This window comes from Equus przewalskii, chromosome 17, assembly GCF_037783145.1.
Source record: "Equus przewalskii isolate Varuska chromosome 17, EquPr2, whole genome shotgun sequence".
NCBI classification, from domain to species: domain Eukaryota; kingdom Metazoa; phylum Chordata; class Mammalia; order Perissodactyla; family Equidae; genus Equus; species Equus przewalskii.
Window position 1 is genome coordinate 70,015,092 of NC_091847.1, and position 24,469 is coordinate 70,039,560.

The window sequence follows — 24,469 nt, forward strand, 5'->3', positions numbered from 1 at the left end:
AATTCAAATAGCTATTTATTTATTTTTTTGATGAGGAGCATTGGCCCTGAGCTAACACCTGTTACCAATCCTGCTCTCTTTGCTTGAGGAAGATTGTCCCTGAGCTAACATCTGTGCCAGTCTTCCTCTATTTTGTATGTGGGACACCACCACAGCGTGGCTTGATAAGCAGTGAGTAGGTCCCCCCGCAGGATCCAAACCAGTGAACCCTGGGCCACCAAAGCGGAGTGCATGAACTTTACCACTATGCCACTGGGCTGACCTCTCAAATGGTTATTTTTATAGCAAAAGAATGTTGTTAAATTTTATAAACTTCTTAATTTGAATACTCCATTCCCTTATCTTCATTTTTAATTTAATAAGCACTTGTCTAATAGCTCTCAGGTTCAGTATTTCATTTAATTTTGTTTTGCAATAATTAATAATTTCATAGTATCCTTTTTAATTCAAGAATAAAATAGGAGCATATGACTTTATAGTTCCAAGTGTTCTTTTAAAATTAACATTATGTTAATAACCTACAGGTACATTGCTCTCTTGTTAGAGAATGTTTTTGAAATAAATTTTGCTTTTCAGATATTTTAAGTTTTATTTTAGTCAAAGATACGATCAGTTTTATATAAATTGCACGTTGTGAAAATGAAGTATATGAAGTCAACTATATCTATTCACCCTTTACAACTCCATTGAGCATTTATATTCTTTATTTATTCTCTGCTTAATATACAAAATAATTGTGTAGGAATAGTCCACCATCATTATTTTTGTCTGTTTCTTCCTATGTATCAAGTTTTACCTTACATAATTAGTAGTATGCAATTTTGTACATGTTTTATGTCTTCTTGTTTTGAGGTTTCATCAACATATAACAGTATAAAATGACCTGCCTTCACGTAATAATCAATTAATTGTTCAACATAATGCAGAATGTTCAATTCTAAGAATATAGGACACAATACTAAATATATACCTTTGTTAGAAACATTTAAACAAACAATCTGTGGCAATTACAGCCAAGCATCTTCCATTATTAATTCTGGTGAACTTAATATTATAACTGGCTCATAGAACATAACAACAATCACATAGAAAAATTATATTTCATCAGAGAATTTGAATCAAATATGACCTCTGTGAAATACTAAAAAAGTTACAGATGCAGCCAGTCATACTTTCCCATTTATGAGTTTAAAATCTTAAGGCACTGGAGATATTTTATAAAACGTTGTTCTAATTGGTTCCCCACTTGTGAAATACAGTGTTTGGACCAGAATAATATCTGAGATCCCTTATAGCTCTGACTCTAGCTATTTATTGGAGGTACTTAAAAATATGTCTCTGTAAAGAAATTTGAAAGAATTTGGTTGATTTCAAGTGAATATGCTTAGAGTATGCTATTCATTCAGGACGAGGAGAGGTTAGGGTAAGAGAGGAAGAAGTCTGAAGAATGAAGGTGTGAGCTACTTACCAAGAAAGACCTCAGCAATCACACCCCATTCATCTTATCATATCAGATGTAAGATTCAACCTTTTGTCTTCAATAAGATGAAATGATTTCATTAAAATGCCTTGTATAAGTCACATTCATGACATGGTCTACACAGTTTTTGGTTGCTTTATTTAACTATAAGGATGCAAAAAGCCAGAAATACTGTTTTGATCTGACCCCGTTCTACACCAACCTATTAATTTATTGACGGAAGAGCAGTCTTATGGAGAGTTCATATCCAACGTTGACCTCTGCAACGGTTCTGATCTACAAGAGAATGTGATGATTTTAACTTATAACAGACCAAAGGGATATGATTGAAATAAAGAGCCTCTCTAAAGAAGTTTTTCAACTAAAATCTATCAAGATTGAACACTTCCAGAATCCATTGTCTCTTTGAGTACTATCATTTTCATTGTACAGGGATAAACATAAATAAATTATACCACTTTTTCAACCTCTTACTACTTGATTTGTTCAAGCAAAAAGAAGGTTTTCCAGTCTCTGAATGTGACAATTGTCTTCTATTGAAGCCAACCCCACCACCTCTTTTTCTCTGAAAGTTAGAGACGAAGGCCAAGGCAAGGGGGGTTGGGGGGACAATATGGAATGGGGGCTTGTAGAGGTGAGAATTTGTAGGGGATGTGGCCAACTGTGTGTCTGTAGGTAAGGTTTGCCTGTTCTAAAAGTCTTTCAACAAACCTGATGGAATATAGAGATACACATGATTGCTTAAACTCTTGGATGCTGAGTCTATCAAAAGAAATAAAATGAAAATCTTCCACTAGGATATTTTATGCTCTCAGTGGCCTAACTTTATGATAAAATTTAAGTCATAGAAAAATATATAGAGTTAAGTATAATTGGAACACCTGGGTGGAAAAACGTTTATAAGTGGCATTACTGCCTTAATTCTAACAACATGAGCAGAACTACTATAATCATGTTCAGTGGTAATATGGAACCATATGTGGTGAAATAAAATACAGGACAAATATACAAATACATCTGCTGCTACAGATTTTCAGCCTTTTAACACTCATAGATGTCTGTTTGGGGTCTGACTCTGACTATATCCTACTGTTTTATGTATTTTTCTGTAATTTTGTGAGATTAACAGAGCCAACTTGGATATCTCTACTAAATGTTAATTCTTTTCTTAACTCTGAGTGTTGGAACTGTGGCACTCTTTTTCTGAATGAGCAACCCTCAAAAACCAATTGTTTTGGCACCATCTAAGGTGCTTATTAGTTAAATAACCGATTCAAAGTCCTTTTCTTGCGAGCCCAACGTCTGGGCTTCCTCATGGAAAATTCCTATTTCCTGCTTTTCCTTTTTATTTTTTTTATCGTGTATGCATCACAATTTCATGTGGGATGAAACATATTTCTTTACATGTCTCAATCTTTTTTGCTGATTATAGATATTTTAGATAATATATTGTAGCAATATATTGGAAACAGACCCCTCCACTCCAGGGCTCACTGTTTTTACTGTTTGCTTGTGTATTTATTTAGCGACTTCGCTGGACTAGTTTAGTGAATACTATCTCCCCCGTGTTGCGCAGCCTCTGATGTTCTTCCTCACAGAGCACAGCCTTGGGCAGGGGAACAGTCCTTGACCTTTTCACTAGGCTAATTCTGACTGTAGCTTTGTTTGATTTTCCCACTAAGTTTCTGCCTAATCTTCTATTTTATCAGACCCATCCAGCAGCCTCCACTAATTGGTGTATTCTCTCTCCATTAGGTGTGACAATGCTCTGGACTATCAATTGCTCCACGGTCTGATTCAATTAAAGCTGAGCCCTTTCACAGATGCAGTGTTGCCAGTCTCTGAGTCTTGCTTTGACTGGAGGAACATTTCTCTTCCTGTCTCTTTCCCTGGTTCTCTCTGTTAAACTTTTAGCTGATCTACCATTATTCTTGTTGCTAACAGTATCATGAAGCTACCAGCTTAATTACTCAACAACAAAACGTTGCTTGTTTTCAATGCAACCCTTAAGAATGAACTTCCCCATGTTCCGTTCCACGTAAAGTCAGCCCCCCTTTCGGGGCAGCTATGGAATTCTCTGTTTTTCCAGTCTGCTTCTACCCTGAGCAGAGGCTCTGAGCCAGTGCACTGGAGCTGACAGCAAGGGCAGCAGCCTGCTTCTCCCTGTGTAACGCTATTTCTCTATGAACAGTTTGCGAGGTGGGGATGGTAGCACTGTTGTTCTTGGCTTGTCCCTCTAGCATGAAACCTGTGACCCCTGAGCAAGCCGGAGTGGGGACAACTGAGGCCAAATATTCTCAACCAGCTGCACCTGAAGTAGACATTCTGCCTTATGAATGAGGGCTGGATGGGGGAAGAGTTCCAGTCCTCTCCCTCTCATCCATGCCTGCCTGGGATAGAGCTACTGCAACACGGAACTGGGGCTTAGGAGAGATGTCAGTAGGACAGTAATGGTTCAAACGCCACAGACGCTCACTGTTCTTAATGAAAGCTAGTAGATTTTCTTGAATAAACATTTCTCCATTTACTATATGCTCTTAAGACAGTTTTCAGACTTTAAATTCTTCAAAAACAATTTTCACCATTTAGGTGGTTTGGTTTGCTGGGGAGAGGGTCCACTGAGCTTTTCACACTGCCATTCCAGAAGTCCACAACTTTTTGATGAGTTACCATTTTCCATTTTGTGGCCATGATTATTTACATATGAGACACAGGATCAGCAGAGCAAATCTAAAGGTGATAAGCGATAAGAAGCATAATGATGGTAGCAATCCAAATGATCATAGCTAAACTTCTACTCTCAGGGTCCATGAATTTCTTCAGTCAAGATTTCTAGAAAATTCAACATTTTTAGCCTTGACCCAAGGTTCTCTACTGCTGGTCCTTAGCCTAGGCTCTCTTTTGGCCAAAGAGGAAAACATTGTGGGCCAGCACCTCCATCCAGACCTCTCTAGACCATGAGCTGACTTGAACTCTCTATGTCCTACTGATTTGCCAGACACAGCAAGATTTCTACCCCAGAAAGGTATTTGGTGGTTGGATAGGAATTGTGAATGGGAGGTAGTAGGGTCACATTCAAGCTGCCATCTCCACAGAACCTCTTTGAGGAGCCTGTTCCTTTTGGGCAGATGAATGTTATCATTACTCACATAATGATAAATAAAATCAATATACAGATAAAAGGTCAAAGGGAGTATAAAGGAGAGGGAATGCTCAGAAAATATCTGGCTCTAGATTTCTAAAGTGAATTTAGGATCAGATTTTTAAACAATAACTTTCCTACTTGCTTAGTAGCAATTTACAATGTATTGCAGGTGGGGAATTTCATATTCATTAACCCAGTGAATCTTCATTTTGAAACACAATTAGAGAAATGTGGATATAATTCAATTCCATGCTTAAAATAAGCCATATATGCAATAACGTACCAACCACAAGTTTATGAGCAGGGTCCATCAATTTGCCAGACATACCAACTACAAGTTTATGAGCAGGGTCCATCAATTTGCCAGACAATATGAAATCATTATATTAATACAGTACCCATTTTCCAAAGTCAAAAAAAGTCACATATTTTACTTCTTGTGATCGGTAATGTTACCATATTTCTCAATATGTAAGCACATCAATTTTGGTTATTCAAATAATTCTAGAATTATCACATGCTCTCAGAATGATCTATCTAAATAACAGAATTCCTATTTAAAAAAGTACATATTTAAACTTTTTTTATACTTGTTATCAATAAGTAAGATCAGTTGTTTTTGCTTTTTATTTATTCAAATTCCCTGATCAAATCCTCCATTTGCATAACACATTTCTATCTTCAGTTTAACATCAATTTCAGTGCTTAATAATAAATAAGGCGCACAATCTTCTCTAGCTGTACTAGAATCTTCATGTTATTTTGTGATAATTTGTGTGCTGCTATATTGGACAAAATATTCAGAAAAATTAAAGTTTAAGCAAACTATATAAAAAAAGCCAATTTTGGAACAAAACAAAGCTATTTCAGGATATTAATGGAAACAATTTATTTAAAATTTGAAAAATAATAATAACAAATCTCTTCAAATAAGAGATTCTCGGATTCAGAATTACATTGCTGTTGTAAATACATAGGAAACCAAAGCAAATCGATTATTCAAATTTAATTTATTTCAATAAAAACAAAACTGTAAATGTTTGTGCTTTCAGGTGATCTTTGTTAACCTTAACCGTATTCATGTTCTAACTTTGATTAAGGTCGCCAACTATTTGAAATACTCACTAAAGTCCTTAGTGACTCATAAATCCTATTATGAGTCACTAAGACTCATAAATACATTTCTGAAGGAAACTGTTAGGTTGGTAGGAAAAAAACTATTTTAACTACTTTAGTCATATATGGCATTGTTCTCTAATATTCACACATAAAATATAACACAAAAATTAAAACTAGATTGACTAGTAAAAGCTCCAGATTTTAATCATATGATCTTATACACTAAACAAAAACGAATTAATGAATGTTCTGAATGTTGCTTAATTTGCACATGGTCTTCTTTTATGATAACTACATCTTCTTATTCTATCCCAGATGGCATTTGCAGCCGCGGAGACTGTTCCATCCTTTGTCTCTTCCAGCACTCTCATCAGAGGCACTTTACGACGAGGTCCAAGGAAAAGGAAAGGCATGTGCTAGTTCTCCCACTTGAAAAACACGGGTGCCAACAGCAGCTAAAACGACTGTGGGGCCAGTTCTCTTTTTTAACCGCTTTTTAAAAACAAGAACAACAAAAGACGACAATGTTTAATGTTCAGCTTCAGCCAGCAATTAACTCCAGATACACTATGAAAGCCAAAAGACCTCCACGGCAGCATTTAAAGAGATCCGATCTCCTGCAGCTGTAGCACAGATTGTACTAAAATAAAGCTGAAAGGTTAATTACAAGAGTGAGGAAATTGCATAGGAGACATTCACATCCTGACAATTGCTTATGCTAAAATCAGGCCCTTAATAGTGAAGTAGTGAAGGACAGATGTCCTGGAGACTAGAATAGGAATATTTGCATGGATTTATGTGAGTAGCTTAAACTCTGCAGATATGCCTAACGCCTCCAGGCTGGCAAGAGTATCCCCTTCTCTTACCAAAGAAGACTACTGCCCACTACCACCACTGGCTGGAGATAAAGCAAAGACCTCACTTGAGATGAACGCCTCAAAAGATAATGCTTATCCACATCAAGAGTGCCTCTCCTTCCTTTCCTTGTTTCCAGGCCAACCACTACTGTTGGTGTTCAGCATGGCCTAACTGAGGATCCTGCAACAAGCAGAAATGGAATCTTAACTTAAGACAGCTGCTGAGCCTGGCATATATCTAACAGCAGGAACCAAGAGAACATATGTAGGCATGAATCTCGAGGGTGCCGAACCAAGGAGGGTGAAATAGAAGGCTGGTGAGAGGAGTTTACTGATTGTCACTCTTTGAATTTGACATCTTGGCAGGACACCTGAAGGTGGTCCCAATATGATATCTAAATTGAGAGATGATGATGTACTGTAGAGAACGAAGTAGAGTGGTAACTGCCTTGGCAGAGTATGAAGAACGGGGCCAGAGGACTCAACAAGTGGGCATACGAGAGTAGGTTAGTTATATAAGACCATGACCCAGAAGATATTCTTTTCACTAACATGATATCACATGCACCAGTAAGGAGAATGTCAGTGTTCTTGAGACTCTCCGTAGGGCTGTCTTCCACAGACCAGATAGGACATGCTTCTGTGGAAGCAGCCCCTTTCTTTCAATGGGGTGTTAGGACTCTGGAGTAGCAGAGGCCAGGTAGTGGTACTTAACTATCGGAACAGCAAGGCCAAAAATGGTAAATTTCATGGCCTGTAGGCAACTTTGGTAATGACTAATATATGACTGTTTCCCAGGAGCAAAATGTGTAGGCAGCCAATGAGGATATCTCCTGGCTCATAAAAGCAGAGGGATCAGTAATGGGTGCGCTGAACAATGCTATCAGCTGTTATACTGGAAAATCATTATTCCTATTCTTATTTTCATATCTAAGTCTATTGATTGAAGAGAAACTGGAGACCCATGAGGAGGGACCCTATAATGCCAAGGATAGGCTTAGCAAGAAAAACTCCAGTAAGAAAATATTAGGAATTTTTAAAAATTCGACAAACTTTAGATAAAATAGTAATTAAGATATAATAGAAGAATACTCTGGATCACTTTATATAAATAAAAAACAGGCAAGAAAAGAATTTAGAATATCAAAGGAACCAAGAGAATGTCAGTGTATGACTGAGGAAGGCCTGAAATAAAATGGATAAGACAGCATTGAAAGCATGCAGACCTTTCTGTGGCATGGCAAAGAGGGTTGTTGCTATTTTAAGCACAACTGGAAGGTAATCAGCAAACAAATGACCTGAATCACAGATTCAAACATTACTCAGGATGCTGAGACTGTTTTATACTTTTGGAATAGGGAAGAACTTCCTAAGGAAAATAAAAAGCCAAGAGACCCTAAATGAAGAAAATAAAATATTTTTATTATGTTTCTAATTTCCATATTCCACAGGTTAGAAAAAGTTTTAAAAAATGATTGACAGGAATTAGGGAATTCTAGAAAACTAACTAGCAAGAATGATTTATCCTTCTTATCAGCACACAATACCTGCACTGAATGAGGTTCTACCATTTTTTCCAAAACTGTCCTCACAAAAGGCTTTGTGTTTGTGTTTGCGTTTTGGTGCAGCATGCAGGGAAGATATTTTGGCTGTGTCTGTCAAAATACAAACTAAACTTTCACTCACCAATTCCGTTTCAATGAATATTCTCTAGAATTTTGTTTCCGTTTTGGCAGTATCCGTAAGGACGCCATGAAATAAGCAGAACTGCTATGCGATGTGGAATGAAGGAATTATTATAGGAGTTTGGCTTTATGCAATTGTGGGAGCTGATGGAGTAATTTGTGGCGCTGTTGGCTCTGGGTCTAGAATTCAGCCGGAAGTCATTGCAGATCAGCCAGATAAGCGACCAGGGAGGATGTTGGGGGAAGAGCAGACTCATAATGTCAACGGAAACTGACTAGGACAAACTGGAATCTACGAGGGCAGCTGGAACCTTTGCTTGCTCATTTACATAGCATTCTTTTTGGAAACAACTCACTTAAATTCCTAAACCTTTTCTACCTGACTCTGCTTATTTCCTTTCATTTATTTGCACTGTTGTTATTATCGGAGCTATCCTTTGCAGGATTCTTTTGTCTGTCTTCATTCTCCTTGAACCAAATTCACATTTCCTTCCCAGATATTTATGTGTCGTTTTAGTTAAATTTAGTTAAATTCTTCAACAGTGAACTAATCTATTTTGTGCTTAGCTTATGAGATCTTTCCAGCAAACTGCAGTGCTATTTATAGAAAAACAAGATATTTGCAAACACCTTCCATTTTTCCACAGGAATATAATCTTAGTATTGCTTTCAGAGGTAGCCTTAAATGTGATCCAATTTTACCTATGTTTTCACTCCATCTCACATGTCATGAGATAATGAACAGTTTATTAAATCTATTCCTCTCAGTGATAACATTACCGAGAATGCCTCAAAATAAATAAAACCATACAGATTTCACATCAGCAATAATGATATTAAAAACATCAAGGAAAGATTAATCATGCACCTAGAAATGTACATCTAGCAAGAAATTCCTATGTATCATCTAGTGAAGTAGTCTGCCAAAAAGAGAACATTATTTGATCATAATTCTGAGCTACCTGGGAAATGAAAAGACAGTTTACTCATAATGATTATCATTCCATGACAATTGTAGTTTAAACTGATGAGAAGCAATCTGATAGGCTGTTCACCGAGTGTGGACCCACTGGCGCAGACAAGTCTGGATCAGGTCCTCGACTCTTGTCATACTGGAAAGTCAATTTAATTTGTTCATCCAGGGGTATCTAGACGCTATGAAACAAAATTATGCTAAGAAAATTCACAAGTACCTGTTCCTCCAGTCTTTTCTCCCTTCCTTGCATTCCCCACTCTTCATGTTCCAGTCACATTAACGTTCTCATTGTTTTACAAATGCATAAGCATCTGTGATTCTGTGACTTTTCTCATGTTGTTCTCTCTGTCTAAAATATTCTTCTCCATTCTTTCTGCTGAACAAACTCCTACTCATACATCAAAACCCTGTCCAAAATGTAGACCACTCTGTGAAATATTTTTACTCCTTCAAAAAGAGATATTCTCTCTGTTCTTAATTCTTCCCAATATGGTGTTCATTACTTATTTACCATGTTGGGTCATAATGGAGACTTGCTTCTGACATACAGCTTGGATTTGTTAATTTATAAACTGAATCTAGTTATATTTACATTTTTTTAAAGAATTTCTTTAAATTTTTTTCCTTTTTCTCCCCAAAGCACCCCGGTACATAGCTGTATATTCTTCCTTGTGGGTCCTTCTAGTTGTGGCACGTGGGATGCTGCCTCAGCGTGGTTTGATGAGCAGTGCCATGTCCACACCCAGGATTCGAACCCATGAAACACTGGGCCGCCTGCAGCAGAGTGCAAGAACTTAACCACTCGGCCACGGGGCCAGCCCCTATATTTACATTTTAATGAGGAGAATAATTTTCCAGTGACTTGAATTCTCCTCTCCTCTACTTAACATACTACTCTTCCCAGTATCAAGGTTATGGTATATCAAATTAATTATCACCAGCATGTTTGGGCATTATGATTTATTGGGACTTCCACTAGATAGGGGTAAGGCTATATAGGTAAGGTTTAACCTACAATATTTTGTTTATCAATCATTCTGTCTCTCTCACATTATTGTGGAGATAAGATAAGGTAACATATGAGAAAATCCTTTATAAATTTAAATTTCTTTATAAATAACTATTTTATTCTTGTCACTATGTCATTGTAAAGATATTCGTATGGTCTTTGATATATTTATATAGTTCTAATAGAATTGTGTGATTTATTACTCTTCTACTATGTGGCATGGTTTTTTTAGTGTTTAACATATCTCTTTCCCTCTGTAGATTATTGCTGTAAAAACTTTGGCAATATATCAATAGCTTTTCTAGGGCATTTAAAATGATTCTACTATGGTAACCTTACCTCAGATATGTTACAATCAACTGGAAATCTCAGACTTTTAGATTCATATTTATTAATTACATTTTAGAGTATTTTGTACCTTCAGATGGCTAATTTCTTCCAGGTGATGTTAACTCTCCCATTTGATGTTAACTTCCATTGCTTCAAATTCAGAGGGTAATATTTCTAACACTGTGCACAAAATCTTGGGATCTGCACTCCTGGGAAATTGAAAGTTTTGTACAGAGTACCTATAATGATTAACGACCAACTTTTAGAAATATTTACCACATATGATTATTTATAAGGCAACCAATTTGCTATTGGTCCATATGTCCCCAACACATGGCATAATTTGTTACAGCGCTCGTCAGTGGAAATTTCTGCAATGACAGAAATGTTCTATTAGAGCTATGGGATCCACTAACTACAGGTGGCTATTGAACACTTGATATGTGGCTAGCGCAATTAAGCTGAATTTTAAATGTTATTTAATTTTAATTAATTTAAAGCGAAATGGAAATATTGACATGTGGCTAGTAGTTACCAAAGTAGATAGTCGCAATCTACAGAATCCACGTAATGTAGTTAATAATAGAGGATAATAATTTAATCCCACATATTACATTCTCTCAAAAATATGTTTTGTAAAACAAACATTTTCAGTAGCTGTGTAAGAGCAGAGATTCAAGCAAAAACATAAACAATGATATTTAGAGAAAGAATAAGAGTGCAAATCATTTAGAAACTAGTGAGTGTCAATTATGTGTTAAGCATCTTGGGTAAATATATTGGGTAAATATCTGAAACACAGAATTAAAAAATATATACAAATACCAACAGGGTCTTTTCACCTAAGGAGTTCACCATCTAAAAGAGAAGAAGTTTTTAGAAGCAAATACTGGTTTTGAGGCTTTCTGTATATTTATCCCACTATCCTCAATTTACTCTCAGAGCTCTTTGTTAATTTCTGCTCTGCATTTTTCTATTAGGAGATTCTTTTCATTATACGATCATTAAAGAAAATGATTTGGAAAATAAAACTCAGATTGTACACCGGTATAGTTACAAAATTAATACAATGAAATAAGTTTTGAATTGTTTCATAAAAGCCAAGAGAAGAAAATCCATTGTTCCCTTACTAGTGTTACTGTGTCTGAACATTTTAGACCGTATCATCGGTTTTGAGATACCAGAGACGAGCACATAGAACAGCTTAATGGTTAGTTTTCTGACAGTCGATCTAAATGTTTGGATTTTTAAAAAATTTTCTCTGGACTATAAATACATGGACATATTTGAGTAATTGGGTATGTACTAAAATATGTAACAACAGTTTAAATAACAAAATACAATTTATTAATGTTTTAATTTAGGCATAACAGAATCATGTATAACATTTTCAATGAATACTGTTTTTTTATAACTTTAAAAGTCGAGAGTAAATACTTTTCCATATAATTACACATTTATAAGCTTCCTTTGATGAAAGTATATTCATTGGTATTTGGATCTTTTTTTCTAATTCTATTTTATAGTCTGCTAGATAAATCCTCTTATTCATTTGTTTCAGTGAAGCTTGAATAAAGGTCATTTAAACTGGCTCACCTTTCTTATCCTCCTGTGCTTTCCCATAATCCCTACTTCCATTGTAAAAGGTTCACAGCTTCCTTCTCAATATACCTTTTCAGTATGAGAAGAAATATTAACATTTCGTTAAATAAACCTGAGCTTATTGGACTTTAATTCCACACTCTTGTTTTTTTGTAAAAATTATTGAGTTCTTTTTTAAGCTCTAAACAATCTTACTGAACTTGCTGGCAATCAATTATTTTGCAGTCTGGATATGCAACTCATACAGTATATAAAGGTTAAAGTTTAATATTGTGATGGAACATTCTTCCAAAGGCAATGTTTTTAATATCATAAACTGAGATCTTCAAGTCATGTCTCCCTTCCCTGTTGACTTTCCTGACTTCCTTTACAAGGATAATTCTTGGTTAAATAATTTTTCCCAAAATATTAAAGTTGAGCTGGCAACTTTTAAATATAATGTCTTAGGACATAACAAATAATGAGAACCATTTTTTGCACTTTCATACAGGACAGCAATATAATCCACTTTACTGGTGATTCCTATAATGAAATTCTTACTTGCTATTGTTATAAGAACCAATACGTGCTCTTACTCATTGTTATAAGAACGAATATCTGTGCAACTCCATTAGTTCAAATAACTTATTAATCATCCATAGTGTGTACAATACTGCATAAACTCTAATGAAGAATTTAAGGGGGGCCAGACAAGTCATTATGCCCCATCTCCTCACTCCTTACATTCAATTTCTGAGTCTGGCCTACAAATTCTAGGCTGCTCTCACCATGAGAAAAATTTGCCTTTTAGCTAAACTGTGTGAAAAATTCCCAAGGGGTCAGAACCTTACTCAAATCAAAACTATCAGTGTCTGTTCACTTTATTGTTTTCCCTCACTCGTTGAATGCTGTCTAGTTCCAACTTTCCTGAATACAAAATCTGGCCCAAATGTCTTGTTATTTAGCTACGCTGATTGACATCAGATAATCCATTGTCACCTCCCCAGCAGTCATCCCACTTGTCATCTTTACTACCACAACTCTGGTTTGTTCACTCTCCTCCGAACAGCTATGGCCCTCTGGGGATGAATAATATCCCCAGAGAATTAAATAGGAATGGTCTAAGCTACACATAGCTGGCTTTATAACTCTCATCAAGTTCAGGCATATGGGATAGTACTGGTCAATGACACACACAGAAAAGACTTTCAGGCTGCTTCCTCTTTAACTGCCTTTACTAATTATTGTATGAATGTGTGATCCTTGGAGCTGCTAAAGGCATCTTTTGATTTTGAGCAGCTAAAACTAACATGCTGAGAATGGCAGAGCAGAAAGATGGAAAAAAACACAACTGTCATTTACAATTTTGTTAAGCTTATGAATTATGTGAAATGCTATATTTTCCTCTATGTTTAAGGCATATATAATTGGCTTTAGTTTTATGCAGCCAACAACATTCTGATTTATACAAGAACCCACTTGTCGTCCATTCTGATTGCCAGTAGATGAGTGCCCTGGATATCCTGTCAAGTAACTCACCCACTTTCTAATGTTCATAGAATGTTGTCAGTTTGAACCAAATACCTCTGAATTTGCTTTGTATTCTAGAAATAATACCTCTAATGGAAATGGCCTACCAGAGTATTAACATACTGGCCAAAGAGTTGTCCATGCTTCAGGCATCTTACAGTATTTTTAGATCGCAACTTATGCTACCAACACTTCTGACGCTAACGCTGTTTTGAGTATCTCACTACAATCCACAACCACCTTCAAATTCGGATAAGGTTCTCTTCGCCTACATCCTACACACTCTAACAATGTGCACATTTTATTTCAATCTTAACATGGAAGGCTACTCTTTATCCCACATACATTAGCTATTATAGACCTAATGTTCTATAATGAAAGATCTAAAATAAATCCTACTTGTTAATGATATCAATTCACACACTTTTAGAAGGAAAATTAAGTTAGTGAGTCTAAAAATGACCTATTGAGTAGATCTGAAAGTACAAACAACTCAGGCATAAAACATTTAATAGCTAAAACTTCCCAATATGTGCACCCTCCGGCACAGGGATGCCCCTTCCTGACTCTACAGCTAAAGATTCTGCTATTGTATTTATTGCACACGAGTGGACTCACAACTGGAAATTCCAATTCAGAACTTGGAGCTTTGGTATTTGGATTCTAAAAATGCTTCTTAGGTAATTCTGATGTACATTTCATTTGAAAACTACCTAATAAGCTCATAGGAACATTGACAGATACTGTATGAGCCAGCAGTACTGAGTATCAGAAATAACTATTCAAAATAAACAGAAAGGGGAATGATGATATTCTTTAAATAGGTTCTTGAAACTGAATTCAAGAAAGCTAGTTGTGTTGTTTTCTTGCTTATTTGTTGTTTCTTTCATCAATGATATGTACATTTCCATTTTGGTGGGTATAATGTTTCATTGTTCTTTGCTTCTTGGGGAGAAACGATTGAAAATATCCACTAATAAAAGTCATGGTGTCCCAGAACCAAACATATACTATTTTTTACTGTTAGCCCTATTGGTTGCAGGTTTTTGTTTTGTTTTTGGTAAGCAGTAACAATTAAAACAAATAGAGTACAATTTGTCACTTATATGTTGGGTAAATAAAATGACAGAGAGGCAAAAGCGTCTAGGTTAGATCCAATATCTTGGAAATATCATGAATCATCATCTCGGAAATAGACCTCAGAGAGGGTCCAGCCAACATCCGGTCTCAGGACAATCCGTGCTGCTGGGTGGGCCAGTGACCCCAGGCTGTTCCCAGATTGCTGGCAATGCTCCCCCAAACAATTGAGTTGTTCAGCTGTTTTTAAAATATACCAACATTTTCTTCAACTAATCAGTTAATTCTAAGAGTATTTCCTCAAAATAGTGAGAAAAAAAAATAAGTTCCATGCCTAAGCTTATAATGACAAACAATGAAGAAGTAACACAATACGCACTGAGCTTACTATAGAAAACTTACTCCTTTTGAAGGAAGGCATTGAGTGGGAATGCTTTCTATCAGGAGCTGGCATTTCAGCTGAGATCTGAAAGATGAATAAGAGATAACTAGATAAAGATAAGGGATGGGGAGTAGGGACGAGCATCTAAAAGCAACAGAAAGTACAAGGGCTCTGAGGTAGCGAGGAGCATTATATTTTGGAGAATATGAAGAATTGAGGGAAAACAAAAACATTTTTTGGAGTAATGGAGATGAATTCCCAAAAGTAACTTTTGAAAACTGTTTATTCCAACAATTTTTGGAACTCATATTGGCTGAGAGAAGCATTTGGACAGGAAGAGGAGTGGATTTGAGGACACCAGATTGTAAGCTATTGAGGTAGCGTGAACTAGGGTCTTGGGAATGCAGAGGGAAGGACGTACAACTTAAAACCAACAAGAGTTTGGGCCAGCCCCGGTGGCCTAGCGGTTAGGTTCAGCATGCTCCAATTAGGTTGCCAGGGTTCAGTTCCTGGGTGCAGACCTACACCACTCATCTGTCAGTGGCCATACTGACAGCAGCTCGCGTGCAAAAAAAGGAAGATTGGCAGCAGATGTTGGCTCAGGGCCAATCTTCCTCAGCCAAAAAAAAAAAATCAGCAAGAGTTTATTCAGATTGGATGTGATGTGAAGCAGCAGCTTTCTTCCTTCTGTAATTAAATAAATGTATACGCCATTCCCTGAGAGAGTGAACAAAGGAAAAGGATCATATTTGAAAGAAAGCCTTTTCTGGACACATTCATTTTTGTGAGATCTTTGAAACATCCAAGTGGAAACGTGAGGTCAACTTTTGGATGTATATGTTTAGAATTCAGAAAAGACAAAGGTCTGGCCAGGACTGATGCATCAATACTAAGTGAGGAAACGGCAGGAATGAGATTGCTAGAGTGCCTAAAAGAGGTCAAGGATCCAGGCTGGATGCAAGATTTAAACTCATTAAAAGAAAGTTTATAAAAGCAAAAAGTTATTATGTAAGGAGACTCAAATATTCTACATGCTGAATTCAAAATAGGTTACTATATGGTTAACTTAAGGAAAATTACCAAGATTGCCAAAATATGTATTTATAAATAAAAGGTGGATATGGTATTAAATACCAATATTTGCTTGCTGCATTACTGATAACGACGAGTGAGAAGTGGACTACCATCTATTTCCATCATTGTTGTCAGATCCACTACTACTTTTCCCAAGTGGAACATTCCTAATCTACTTCTTGTCCCGTACGTGTCCACGTCTGCCCGTGTCAGATAGGTAACTTCTTTTTACTGGAGATAACGGAAGAAGGATATCATTCTACGTGTTTTCAAATGCTCTAAATTCAATCTTCAAAGTAAGATTTTCCCTCTACTGCAGAAGCTTTCAAATGATACTTTGCTTCAGCTATTTCTATTCCAATGTGCAAATTCACAAATTTATGAAATACTGTAAATTCTGGAGGTGAGACTCTCCATCTATGTCTTCTCCTTGAAACTGACTATGACTATCACTCTAAAAATATCTCACACCCAATGCCTACTGAAGTTTCACTGATTTAAGTGGGCACAAGTTTATTGTCTAGATTAAACATTATTGAAAGAGATTTCCTCATTATTCACCATCTTATCTATCTATACAAATATAGAATCATTATGTTGTACACTTGAAACTAATAAATGTTATCTGTCAAATATATCTCAATAAAAATAAAAAGAACCTAATCTCTCCAATGGCTTCCTTTCTCATACTCCCAAATGACCCTCCCATCAGGAACTGGAATTTACTCTCCTCTTTGCTCTTTCATAGACTTTGAGATGTTTTTGATATGAGTAGAACAATACGTGGTTTAAGTTAAGTTTGAGAAGTGAGTGAATAAACACTTTTCAGGCATTTTAGTTACCTGCTGCCTCACGGCCACCACTGTTAGTTGTGGTAAAGCACAGAAACTGCAATGTGCCCTGAGAGCAGGCTTTTCTGTATACGTGTCAATTAGCACAAAGACTTTTTAGACATCATCCACCTAATGTGTGTGCAAAATGAAATCACACACCTTATGTCTGAGGCTGATTTTCATTACTGTGAGGCCTACGAGAGGCTACTGGCGATTTTATAACAGAAAAACTACTCCTATACACCGCCTCCTGTCCACAAACACGTGGACGTTTATCCATCACCCCCAGTAGTCTAGATGGTAAATTTTCTTTTTGTTCCAGTATAGTTCATTCTCATTATTCAGTGTAGTTATGTTCTATAAAATTGCCACGAACATTGAATTAGCTAACACTGAACCATTGTTCCTAGGAGAAATACAGGGTTAGGCCTGTGAGACTCTCATCACAATATTATGTCAATCCATCAATATACAACCTTGTTTTACGTGTATCTCCGTCTAAAGGCCCCTTGTCTGATATACACTGTTGTTTCATTAGCACTGAACTCACGGCCAACAACGCCAGCACTGCGTGTCTCGAGGAAGCTCACCTACACAGGACTTTCCTCTGCGGGCGCATCACAGCGTTCTCACACTCGGGAACACCAGTTGGCACTTCAGTACTGCCCTTCGGGTCCATACCAATCAGCGAATCATCAAACAGCCCCAAAATGCTGAACACGTCACCCCAAAAAACCATGGAAAGAACACTCATTTACAGAACAAGAGCTAAAACAGGAAGGCTGCGTCTCCCCGCGCCTTGGTCCACGTCAGCTGGGCATGCGCACGCCAGGCAACTCAACTTTTTCACTACTCTGCGCATGTCCACACAGGTCAGCACATGACCTGAAAAGCGTCGTGAGTATTGATTTGGGGGTCACAAACAAATTTCAGTGAGCAGGCTGATTGGCAAATGCAGAATCTGCAAGTCGTGGGATCCGTTGTATTTCAACGGACCATAAAAGATGCACCTCCTTAAAAATGTTTGTCGGTGGCCGTATTACTCAAATGACTAATGATGCACTTCTTACATAGTAATGAAAAGAAAATATTTGTTAAAAATGTCAGCGTAAAACCCCAAGTAGAACTTAATTGTATGTTTACTCTCAGTAGCTTTATATCAAATCGAGTAAAAGTCAATTACAACTTTAAGGTTTTCCTGAACTAGCAAACATAAGGCAAACAAAATTGCCGATTCTCTCCCAGCAGATTTTCTACCAACTAAATAACTTCGGTTTTCTGCATTTGTACCCGGCCTTATTTTCCAGTCTTTTAATACTGAATTATAATGTTTCTAATTTTTTTAGGAGATATGTTTGTCCGATATATCACCAGAAAACAGGGACTGTATATATTAACCCTTTTTTGTATATTTAAGTATCGAGCACATTATTGAATCTAGAAGGGCGTTGACAGATCAGCTGTCAGTCTACATACTATACACGAGGAAACTGCAGTCAAAGAAAGTTGTGATGAATATTTCCACGCAGAACTTTTAAAATTCATGGCTAGTTTAATATATAGTTGGCTCAAGAATAAAACTTATCTTGCACTAATTTTTAAAAATTTTTACTTATAGAATATCCTAAATTATCCATGGTTTAGATGCAGTGCCCAAATAATTAAGAAACCAGAAGCAACTCTAAACCTATCATTCAGCTTGTGAAGGTACACCTTAATTCAAACTATCCCCATGGCATTCTTGTTTCCAGGTTCTCCGCCTGACATTTCTGCTTTTTTCCTTTTCAGTGCACGTTTCTCTCAGTCGCATATTGTTAATGCAGAGCTTTTGCTTTGAAAAAGCACAAACTGGAACAAAGCAAGTTGATACTCCCTAAAAGATTGGATGTGAAAAATAATCGTGGGTGACTGCTTGGTTTACCTTGAAAATATACTGAGAACAGAGTTCTACTTTCTGTTCGTTATTAGTTGCAAGGTGACTCTGAAATAAATACAGGTCTGTTACTTTCTCTTACGGTCTGGTGGTGTTGCAAAGAAGTTTCCTGACCTTCTAATGCATAATAGTAAGTTGCAGGCACATAGGAGTGATAAAAAATGTTTGTTAAATGATTGTTAAATGGCTGAACGGTGGCATTGATTTAAAGAAGACCTTGAAGTACTTTTATAGGCACATTTGGTTTTTCCTTCTCCATCAGCTTTTTAATTCAAATTAATCACTTCAGCCACAACCTGCCCAGATTAGCAGACCATCCAGTTTCTCATTCTTGGGACCTAAAATTAACAAAGAATACTGGAGTTTTAATCAGCCCAAAGCCAAGTCTGGTTCCAAACTTTAGGAAAAGATCTGCTATTGGGGCGGCCCCGTGGCCGAGTGGTTAAGTTCACATGCTCCTCTTCCGCGGCCCAGGGTTTCACCAGTTCGGATCCTAGGTGTCAACATGGCACCGCTCATCAGGCCATGCTGAGGCAGCGTCCCACACAGTACAACCAGAGGCACTCACAACTAGAATATACAACTAGGTAGTGGGGGGCTTTAGGGGAAAGAAGGAAGAACACAAAAGATTGGCAACAGTGTTAGCTCAGGTGCCAATCTTTAAAATAAATAAATAAATTTAAAAGATCTGCTTATAGATCCTTAATAATCCAAACACAGACACCAACTTCTAGCTTTCCTTGCATCTTTCCCTGCCACAGAGGTCACCTTTAACACTAGTGCTCCTGCACTCTGTCAATAAAGCCCTTGCTAAGCCTTGACCCTCAGAGAGCAGAGAAGTCCTGAGGAATGTGATCCCATTCCCTCGTTGGGGACAGGACTCCTGTTTGATTGGTATCTAAAGTGAGAGCACTCCAGTTTATATTTTTAGGACCTGCCATTGCTCCCAAATATGGCCTTGCAGTGGGGATGTCTTATCCAGCCAAGAGGAAGGCTCCGCTGTCAGCCACAGGCTGGGACAAAGCCAGTCCTCCTGTGCTGCCCGTCAGATCGCGACATTAAGTTGAGGACACCAGCCAGGCCCCTCTTTCCTTCATGACAAGCTCCCTATCGGAAACTTAGGCCCTTTTACAGTCAGCCAACTTAAACTCATCTTAAAATCACCTCTGTTTATCAGAGAGATCATAAAAACATGGAACCTCAAAGGGTAACAGGGCAGCTCTTATTTCCTTTCTTTCCAAGGAAGTTCCTTTGCATCAGTTCAAAAATAACCAAAAAGACCATCACAAATCATCAAAGATCTATCACAAAAGATCCTTAGGGCAACGAGATCGAGCTTCCTTAGACAACAAATAGGAATATTCAAAATTTGCCCTTCTCTGAACAAAAGAGATCTGTCTTCTGGGTGCCTTCCTGTGTCCACCTGACAGAAAAATTGTAGAAAACTTTTAAGCGGCTGTCTCTTGAAATCCTGCCCACTTCAATGCCCTATTTCATAAATACTGTTTAATAGTTAACTATTATACAATGACACAAGTCCGGAGTTTTTCTAAATCTGATTTTTCTTCATAACCTTCCCTCCTATTCTCTTCTATATTTCCCTGTTTTCTCCCTAGACTGAGTGCTCATCAGCCTGTATCAAAGTTTCTAATATTTACATTGCATTTTATGGTTAAACAAGGCATTTTCACACATCTTACCTCACCATCATCTTCACCACTAAACTGAGAAAATAGAAACAATGACACTCAAAATATCTCTACTTCCACACAAAATCTGCACACCTACCTACATCTGTGGCTACATTTTCTAACTTCCTTACTTATAAAATTTCTAAAACTAAATATCTAATAAAAGCTTGCCTAGAAATTGAGAAGTATAAGTAAATTATATATTATCTATACTCTAGAATGAAAGGTGACCCAGATTATTTTGATGATGAAGGAAAAAGTTGGATTCTAATTTAAAAAATAAATAATATTGAACAGTTATAATGTGTAGACGGTGCTATGTTATCATCTCGTTTGGAACTCACAAGAAACCCTGAGAGATATATGTTGTTATGTCCATACATGGATCAGAAAACACAGATCTGAGAGTCTAGCCTAAAATGAGGGCTTCCCTGAGGTCAGGGAGAGTCTCCTGCTGGCCTTGAAGGAGACAGTACCCAACCCAAGGAAATCCATTTTGTCAACAATCACGTGAGCTTAGAAGAAGACCCTGAACCTGAAATGAATCTCCAACCCTGCAGTTCCCTTGAGACCCCGAACAGGGGCCAAGACAAGCTGTGCCCTGGCATTTTTATCAAACTTAGAAATACAGGGCTTCCAAGCTCTAGTACGGAAAAGGACTAAAGTCACTGAAGCCAGAGATGTAAAGGCCACAATGGCTGTTTTAACTACTGATATGAGTTTTAAAAGGAGACATTTAAACTCCAGTTTAATGAACACAAAATTACAAGTAATGGATTATGCCTGTGAAAGCATTATAAACAATTTTTTTTAAAGAAGTAGAAGATAAGTGAGAATCCCTTTCATCTGATGTTCTTAAAATCATGCTTTGAAATCTTAAGCTAATTTTTCTGTAAACAAACATTAACTTGACATTTTAATTTTGAAAAGTTTTGTTTTTTCTAGGCAGTTCTGATATATTGCTTTTCTTTCCCTGAAAAGCCATTAATTCTTGGCTAGTGGCCCTATTGCAGCGCTTATTGGATGGGAGCATGGAATTTGGAATCAGAAAACACAGGTTTAAATACCACGCCAACACTTACTGGCATATGAACTTAGACCACCCTTTAACTCACCGAAGCCTCATTTTCTCATTTGTAAAATGGAAATGCCAATAATAGTTCCAACATGTCAACGTTGCTACAGTTATCAAATGTCATAATGTCTTTAAATTGCTTAGTATAGATCTATGACATCAAATGCTCATAAAGAGGCTTCCTTTTGATATTATTTTTATCATTGGTGGCTATTTAATGTTCAGGCACAAGGATTGAGAGCAGTTGGCATGTGCAAGAAGCTGTTTTAAACAAGTCATACTGATTTCAGTATCAGAAACCATCACACGCCTCAGGTAGATTTTAAAGATTTCAAGAACAGATTCGTGTTTAACAAGCATCTGCTATGTGCTAGGAAAAGTAGCAGACGTGAATTTCTCGTGAGCCGTCTTCATCTTTGCCTAAATTCCCAGGGGCATGCATTAATAATTCATTTTACACGTGGGGAAACACCTATAGATGAAGCCTGCCCAATGAGCCAGGACAAACAGAAATACAAAACTAGATTTTTCTTTGTTTGTTTCTGTTGTTTACAGACAGTGAACAGCAAGCCCTGAACTAAAATTAAGGTTTTTTGTTAGCATCATTCCCAAAGCAGTGCTTCTCAAACTTGTAACACAAGCAAAGGAATTGAAGCTATTGCCAGGGGGCTGTGAAAAATGTGTTGGATCACTTCTCTGCTGGCAAAGCACTTGGTTCATACAGAGGTAGCTCAAGAACTTGATGAATCAGGGCTAGGCTCCCAGGCCTTAGGCTGGTGCCATCCTAGTGGTGTTTGGACAAAATGCAAAGCAGTCGAAAAGATGGCATAAACAGTTTGTATCTAAAAAAAGTTACTTGAGATACAGAGTTACGCAAATGACTTATGGATAATAATATCCTCACCCATCAAGCAAGAATGTCCAAATTTATACTACCCGTATGCCCATAAATCCCAAGACAGACAATGGTTCAGGACTAATGGAATAATTGGAACCCTTAAAAGTGAATGCAAAAGTATTTTAGGAACATATTTGGACTAAGCTGTGTTATCATGGAGAGATTGAGAATGATGCATGAAAAATGCTTATACCTGAGTATACCATGTACCACACCTTAGCAATACTGTACTTTGTATAATTCAGAAATTGATACGGCTCATATAACATGGCTTACAACATATATCCAGGCAAAACTACATGCTAGACTACCCAAGAGTTATATAAGAACAGCTATACTTGTTTCAGAACGCCTGAAACGACCCTTAACTGGAAGTCACTATTTGGAACTGTGTCCCCACTGCTAAGGTTTTGGGGGCTGGAAATCCTTTAGCTCTTTTAGAGAATGTTCATTCTCTCTCTACATCCTGAATATACTAACATACTTCATCGCTTAGATGAGTAAACTTTGTTTGATGTATTCAAATGTTGTCTATGCTTGCTCTTTCTATCCATGTGTTCATGCTATCAACATTTGTCAAGAGGATCTTTGTTCAAACATACTGTCCTTAAAGTCGTTAATATTATAATATCTCATGCCAATCTACAGGAGACAATCATTACATACATTTATCTTATATGTTTTTTTGAATACATAGATACGGGCACAGACAAACACAAATCTACTTTTCATTGAATGTTTTAATGAGCTTGAATTTTGGAGAAGAAATTTACATAATGTTGGCTTAAGCTAATGATGCTCAAACTCTGGGTTTGGAACTCCATTCTGTTCAGTCCCAATTACAATTCACTTTTTTATGTGGATTTTCCATCATGTTACATTTTGGGACTTGTACTCTGGTTATCTTAGAAAAATATGGTATGTTTAATTTTTTTTAATGCAAACATTTAATAGAATACAGTATATGTACCTTGCTTTTGAAATTTACATCTTAAAAAAGTACTTAAAAAATCTTAATTTCCACTGAGTATTTTAAATATTTCTTTTAATCTTTATTTAATGTTTTCTGCTAAATAAATGGATTTTCAATTATGAGGAGTTGAATACTATTATTTAACAAAATTGAAGACCACCCTAATAATGTTATAATGAATGAATATGCATCATCTGTAGTAAAGTAGAAAAATTTAAAACAGTCAACATGCAAAACACTTTAGGGTCGTGGTCCTTGATATAGCAAACATATAATGATTTTGCTTCTTTCTCATGTTGAGAATTAAATAAACTCTAGGGTCTTGAAATAATTGTCACAACTATTTCTTAGTTTCCCATAAAATACCTAACTGATTTTCTAAGATAATAAATGTTTTTATCTTTAGAGAGAAAAATGGTGACAAACCTTTTAACTTTGTGTATAAAAATAAAAAAGTAATTTAGGTGTGATAAAATCATTATCAATAAAAGACAAAAAATGTGTTCTGCTTCACTGTTGGGTTTCATGGAATTTGAATCCGTTTTTGAATTAAAGCATATTTAGTACTACACCAAATGGGTCGTTTTCAGTACAGTTGTAATGAACATTGCCATGCCCTGTATAGCAGGGGAATACAGCTGAGCTTGCCAAAATTTCATTCTTGGAAGCGCTACCAATGCAAAAATAGCTCCCTCCCCTGGTACAATATTTAAGAGGCTTGAAAATGCTTCAGAGAATTATTGGAAGTTACTTTATAAGAGAAGCAAACAGTTGTGAGTTTGAAACTGCATCACATTGCTTGTTCCCCATTCTTCCTGCTC

The 24,469-nt window shown here is 36.7% G+C and overlaps 1 long non-coding RNA gene across 1 annotated transcript; it reads right to left on the reverse strand.

Moving 5' to 3' along the window:
- Positions 1-11,925: 11,925 nt before the first annotated feature.
- Positions 11,926-17,917, reverse strand: LOC139076841 (uncharacterized). Its single transcript, XR_011528847.1, has 3 exons — positions 17,669-17,917; positions 15,192-15,255; positions 11,926-12,272 (listed from the first exon to the last, which is right to left on the reverse strand). It is a non-coding gene; the product is annotated as an uncharacterized lncRNA (long non-coding RNA).
- Between the last annotated feature and the right edge of the window lie 6,552 nt (positions 17,918-24,469).